Source organism: Alligator mississippiensis, chromosome 3 (genome assembly GCF_030867095.1).
Source record: "Alligator mississippiensis isolate rAllMis1 chromosome 3, rAllMis1, whole genome shotgun sequence".
NCBI classification, from domain to species: Eukaryota; Metazoa; Chordata; order Crocodylia; family Alligatoridae; genus Alligator; species Alligator mississippiensis.
Genome location: NC_081826.1, coordinates 125,456,469 through 125,463,578, shown reverse-complemented (window position 1 = coordinate 125,463,578; position 7,110 = coordinate 125,456,469). Strand labels below are relative to the sequence as shown.

Genomic DNA, 7,110 nt, shown 5'->3' with positions numbered 1-7,110 from the left:
TCTATCAGAAATAATGCAATGCATTGCGGAGATACTCGACCTATTTTTTTTTTCTTCGTTTCAAGGGCCAAATCAGTTTCGAATTATTTTAGGCAAAGCTCAATAATCAAGTTCAAATTTCAACTGAGCAGAGCTCAATTGTTCAAGTCTGTGTGTGGCTCTACCACTGGGCAAGTATTCTCCCTCCCAGACCCATCAGATACTCCCCAAATCCATGGCAGGCATCCTACATGCAAGCCCCAACCCTAGAGGCCTTGGGGTTCAGATGGCCCCTAGTTTTGTTTCCTCTTAGCTAAAGGCTGAGGAGCAAGCCATGGGAGAAGTGTGAACACAGCTCCCCGTTGCCACAAAATTGTGTAGTCGAGTTTCCCACATCCAGGGGAACTCACAGGGGTCAACCTGCCCATAGTGCAATGGACAGGTCTCACCCTGGGAAAACTGCCTTGGGGAAATTTCAGGGGTCAGCCTGCCTGGAGTGCAAAGGGCAGGCCTCACCCTCGGAAAACCATGTGGTTGATCATCATGTCTCCCCTGCCAGGTAAGCTGGCTTGGGTACCCACAGCAATAAAATGCATTAATGTGACTGTCCGTCTGTCCTAGTTATGCCATGTAGACATATTCCTGGAGTGAGGTGCCACATACTCACATTATTATTTAACAAAGGACTTGAATTGTTTACGTGGCTTTGTGCCTGTCTTCTGCTGCAGTGTCTCTCTCAATAACTTCACTGTACATGTCTCTCTCAATAACATCACTGTAGCTTAGCATCATGCTGGGAGTTTCCAGGAAGGTTGGGATTCAGCCAGGTGATTAACCAGGTGTCTTACCTGGAGCGTGTGAGTAGTCACATTGAGTTTTAGGAAGATTAGTCATGTGCTTAAATCAAATGCATGTTTAAATGCTTTTCTGGATTGAGGCCTAGAGTTGTTTTTTTTAAAATGTGTGTAGACCAGTGATTCTCAACCAGGGCTCCATGGCACCCTGGGGTAGCTTGAGATCCTTTCAATTGTGCCTCAAGCTGTTAGTCAATCTTAGCACTGTAGGGTGTGCAAATACAATTTTTGCCTTATAACACACCCATTTAGCAATGTGTAAAAGTGCCTGCTATGCCTAATACTTTAAATGTACCATAAAAAGGTGCTTTAAATAAAAGAACAAGGGAATGTTTATGGGTCTGTCAGATTTTGTGGAGCCAAGATGTTCCACCGAATATTAAACACCGGGTCTCAAGATATATGGATGACAATCACACGGAGCCAGTGGAACCTGAGACTCCTCCTACTACCTTTGGCTCTGTGAGCTATAGTTTAGATCAACATTTCAGGCCCTGACCCATATTTAGCTCCATGAAAGACCTGCATAAAGTTCAGTTTAGGAGTGGGACCATAGCTACCAGGAGGAGAGGAAAATTTCACTACTCCAACCATATTTGTGGGTTTGTTAATAGGAACATACAGGCCATGATTTAGAAGTGAGCTTCACTATATGATTGCATTAAAAACTCATGCAGAATACCAGCCGGCTCAAAAGCGTGCTGTGAATTTCTCAGTGCTGGATATTCTTGAAGCCTCAACTCCAGGAGTCATGTGATGATGACAACATTTCCAATTTAGTTTAATAGGAATGTTACTAGTCTTCCTGGTTGTAGAAAAAAGCTTGAAAATATGACTTGAATTTACCTGAAATGCTCAAAGGCCAGAAGGCAAAGCAAAAGAGCCCTATCTTTTATTTTTATCTTAAATCTCATTATTTTTAATCCAGTTCCTTGAACCTTTGGTGCCTTGTTTTTGAAAGTATGGGACTGACAAGACTGACTTTGCTTTGCTGAACTAAAGCCTTATTGGCACTACTAGTGATGATAGTTTTAGTAGCAGCTGGTGGCATGCTTTTGGGGCAAAAGGAAAGGCTCCATCTCCTAAGTATTGGGACTACTTATGGTGGTTAATATTACTCCTGATAGTAGCATTTTTCAGCATTATGCCCTAGTGAGACAAACTATATTGGAGTGAACAAGGCCAGACGTAATGTCTTGGAATCAATGATTATGCACAAAATAGTTGAACATTGTTGTTTGAAACTAAAAGCAGGAAATTCACTGAACCAAACCAGTATGATGAGAAAACATGTACAGGCCGTCACTGCAGTACATGGTAGGGACCACTTTCTGCCCACTTTTATGCCTGAAACATTGAATGGTCTCTTGTATACAAGGATTTTGTGTATGTGCGTGCATGTGTGTGTGTGTGAAAAGGTCACTGCCAAGAAATCTTTAAACCTGAAGATTCTTGTAAAATTGTATTTTAAATAATGTATAGAGAGAGTTGAATTCTCCTTTATTTCCTTTAAGACTATTGTTGGGAGCTTTTCAAAGTTTCTCCCCTGGAGACTCAAGTCCTCTTCTTCTCATAACAAGGGCAGCATGGGTAGTGACAGCAGCAATGCAAGATTCCTCAGGAGAATAATTATAGTTTCTTTCTTTTGACTGTCTTGTCTAATTAGGCACTGATCCCAAAAAGATTTATGCATGTGCATAACTTGAAGCACAGGAGAGTATTCTCATTAGCTTCAGTAGTGTGAGTCACATGCTAAAAGTTACGTATATGCATTGCTCTTTGCATGATTAGAATTTTACTAGACACCTGGGAACAGAGACTGCCTCTTACTATGTTTGGGGTGCCTTGCGATCAGTGCTGTACGGCTGTTAAACCATATTTTAATACCATCGTCATCATTACGCATTTTGATCCTGACCTGCAGGAATCATTTTTGCTATTAAGATGGCGGTTCATTCTCCCCATTCACGAGTCCTTAACTCCTTGGGATTGCTAAGAAGGGTTCTAACTGGTGCTAGTTGAGATGGAAATCTGTTTCCCCTTTGAAGATAATTTTCCTCCATTGTATCCTGATAGTTTGCTTTTTGGATTGTTTTGATTTTTTTTTTTCAAAGAACAAAGGGAAGTCATCATACAGACTTGGCAAACAAAAGTATGCAAAATGTTACCTTCCAACCTTGAAGTGTCTCTTTAAGAACAAGATATTATACACATTTCTGATGTCAACTCTATTTAAGGATCTCTTTTTAATTCTTAAAACAAACCAACGTATCCCTAGGGTTGTTATGAACAGGCCCTAGAGGAGCTTGAATTTCTGTGGTGCTAATATTTGGGTCAAACTGGGTGCATGATTTTTCCTGAGAACGATGAAACAGTAAGCTTTCCAGTTGACATTAAGCCAATGGTTTCGAAATAAATCCTCCAGCCCACAGGCTAATGAAATTCTCCAGAGAGAAACATGCCTAGTTGGCACCAATCTGAAAGGACAAGAAGCAGCATTTCAACTGGAGCAGAGTAGAGGAGAATTCAGTTCCTGTTCTTAAAAGAAATGATGATGAGCCCAGAATTGGCCTCACCAGTCTTGGGTAAGCCCCAGTGGTTCTCAACCTTTTTAGATTCAGGTTACTCCTCCACATTTGTCTGGCAGCCTCCCCAGTTGAGAACCACTGTTGTGCTTCCCCCACTTGCCTCAGCATGTTGCTATGTGCTCCTGCCTGTGCTAGCATTAACTGATAAACCTAAAGGAGTAAAGGTATGGATTCTGAAGTAGGGCAGCAAGATGGCTGCTTGTAGCATCCACAAAATGAACTGACATGTTTTAATATGAAAAGTGTTGACAGCCTGGGGTAGTCTCTAGCATAGGGGTGTTCAAAATGCAGCCACAGAGCCATGGCATCCTTATGGGTCGGGAAATTTGGTGGTGAGGGAACTGTGGCAATTAATACTTCTATCCTCCCCCACTGCCAAATTCCTAAGTGCTGCATGGCAGATTCAGGGCTGGGTCATTCCCCCTCCCCTGTGTGGCCAGTTCAGGCCAGGTCACAGTCCCTGCCTCCTGCAGGATCAGCTTGGGGTCAGGATATGCTTCCTTCCCTCCATGCAGTCAGGCTGGGGCTGGGCTATGCCCTTCCCCCTCCAGGCCCAGGTTGGGGCTGGGGTACAGGGTACGCTCCTCCTCCTCCTGCCATGCTGCTGGGTCAGGGCCAAGCTGCTCCTGTCCACCTCTACATGGCTTGATCTGGCCCACCTGCAGGATCCGGCCCATGGATGAACTGGGCCCTGCCCATCTGGCTGGCAGGGCAAAAAAGTTGAGTGCCACTGCTCTAGCACTTTATTACCCTCTTGCAACCACAGAAATGGAGATTGGCAGCTTGTAACTAGAAAGCTGTTCACTGGGGTTATAAAATACTTTCCAAAGACACCTGAGATATCTGTGCTGACATCACTGGAAACAGCCAGGATGAAAAAAGGAGCCACCTGTATCACTGCTGGATTTGGCCTGCTTATTTTTTCATTTCATTACTCACTTGATGCCCAAATATTAAAATAAAATAAAATAAAATAAAATAAAAAGCAAGCCAAATCTCCGGAGTTGCCAAATATACTTTGATCATTTATTATCAGAATGGCAGTTTCATTTTAATGATTTGTGATTGATCTGTGTGGTATATGTGGATAGATGGATTTAGGATATTGAAAAAGGGGGTGCAGATGATGTGGTGTTACCTTCACGTACGACACGCCATTTATTTTTCTCCTGTTAAAGGAAAGCTAGAAGATTTATTAATATGTCAGAGACCTAGCACTATATTATTCAGTTTAAGATCAAAGCAAAAACAAATCTAATTGGAATGTGCACTGAGTTTCTAGATTGTATGTTCAGTTAAAAATACAGAACAAACTAGACAAAAAAACAGTCAAAATAGTTAAAAGATAGTGTTTCATTAGTCCTGTAGTCATTACAGTTAAATGTACCTCCCTTATTCAGATTCGTAAAACAAAGTTGATTTGTCTTGAGCATTTTGACAGTGCCTCCAATACTACAGTCAGTCATTTCTACACCTGAGTGTATATTACTATGGCTGAGTTAAGGTTTTTAGCTAGAACTAAAAACAGACTGCAGGGCTGTGAAACAGAAGAGAGACATTACTGGAAATGGCTAGCAGACAGCAACATTTCAGAAGAAAGGATAGTTTGAATAGTGGAACATTGAGACCATTAAAAAAGGAGAGAGGGTCCTTAACACTTGTGGAGTTAAATTAGCAGATAGATTTTAATGAGCCATGAAGTCAGTTGACTCCATCAGTGCTGCCTGAATGGAATTGACACTGCCACCCCTCCCCAAGCAGCTGATTTTAAAGTTTGAGTGGAGCAGGAATCAAAAGCGGGTCAGGAAGGGGGCTCCAACTGTACCACTGCACCCTCTGGATCTGCCCCTGTATACACGTGAGAGTACTGTGGAGTATGTTTAGTCAAAGTAATGAAATTGCATATACTGTATATAGGGTGTGGACACATGTAACATTTGAACCATTCCCAAATTTCACTGATTGGGAAATTGTGTATGAAGTGCTGTGACTCTAATACTAGGGAATGGGATGAGCACCCAGCCTAGCATGCCTTGCACTGGATGAATGGCAGGGACCATTTGCATGCATGTTTTGGGATCCCAATGGGTGAGTGACCTGTGGCTGGGAGCATTTTTACTCCTCAGCTTTTCTTTCTCTCCTGAGCAAGAGTTCAATAAACTCTAAAAGCCTGCTGTTGACTGAAGTCAGCAGTGCTCTTGCCTGACCTGGGATGCCCTGGAGATGGGGGCGTTCTTGGACCTACTCTTTTGAGTTCCCAGGGGCTGGGAGAACATGACGACGGAGCATGGACATGTAAGTAGTGAGAGAACAGCTGTTAGAAATATTGCTTTTATTGAATAAGCAAGGCACGGATGTTCATTGATAAAAGGTGCCAAGAACAGGGAAAAAAATGGGCAGTAGAGTTCTGGCTGCAGCTAGTTGCAGTGCTGGGGGGAGTAGGGAAAGAACGATGCAATGTGGGATGCATGGGGGACCAACCAGACCCACGTTGTGAAATGTTTGGTGTCCACACATAATACTGAACCTGTTCACAGTTATGCTTGCTGAGGGACCGGGGTATGACTGTAAAGACTTTTTATGAGAATTGCCACTGTAGTTTTGCTGGTTAGCAGGGTTCTATTTAATTCATCACCAATCCTCCCGGTGTGAAACTATAGGCATTTTTTTTAGGATGGGAGAAAAGATGACCATTCTTCAAAGAATTTTTCTCTAGATTGGGTTTCACAGAGGTTGCTATCATTTCTGCGGAAAATTGACTGTATTTTATAATTAGAGAGAGGTAGTCAGTCATGTGCTTTTTCTTTTTCTTTTTTTATCCCTTTTAATCTCTTCTACCCACTTTCTCCTCTCAGCAGTGCCCATTTCTTACCTCCCCCTTTCCCTATCCTTTGTATTCAAATGACTTAATTTCTTTCATTTTAATACCCCATCTCTCTGTAAATCCATTCATAGCACCTGCAGGGCTGGATTAACACATAGGCAAACTAGACACATGCCTAGGGCCCTAAGTGAAGAAGAGGCCCAGTTGTGCTTATTTTACATATTATAATTATGGAGTGAAAAAAGTATGAGCCCATGAGTTTTTTTGCCTAGGACCTACTAAAGGACTAATCTGGTCCTGAGCTCCTGAGACGATAATCTGCAAAAACTCATGCCTCTCTGAACAAACTTGTCTATAAAGTACCACCCTGTGTTGCCTTCTGCATCTCATAAAGTTGAACTTTTCCAGCAGATAGAGGAGGGACTCTTGCCTTGTCTAACTATTGACCTTTCTTGTTTCACCTTTGCTGATCTCATTGTGGTATCAGGACACAGACATATGGCATTTACTGTTAATAAACATAGGATGTTTTCCTGAGTAAGGAGAGCAGGAATCCGTTTTGTGTCAGCTATTTATTTTGGGGCTGCAGGGGTAGAGGGGTTCAGCTCTCTCTTTTGTGGTTCAATGATGTGAATTTGAGCCTCTTGCCAAAAAGCTGCTTTTAGTCAACCCAGCTGTAATTGGGTACTTGGGCATTCAGGCTGAGGAGTTAAAAACAGATGCCAGCTATATTACTCACTACTGTACTGCTGACTGCAGGAGTTGGTATATCTTAACCACGCCATCGCAATGGACTGCTGGGGTGATGTAGATCAATGATAGTATTGACTGTCACTGAAGACTAAAATGGTGACCTCCAAAGCTA

At 42.5% G+C, this 7,110-nt stretch overlaps 1 pseudogene; it reads right to left on the bottom strand.

The window, feature by feature from the left end:
- Positions 1-313: 313 nt before the first annotated feature.
- Positions 314-546, bottom strand: LOC132249713 (U1 spliceosomal RNA; annotated as a pseudogene).
- Positions 547-7,110: the final 6,564 nt, after the last annotated feature.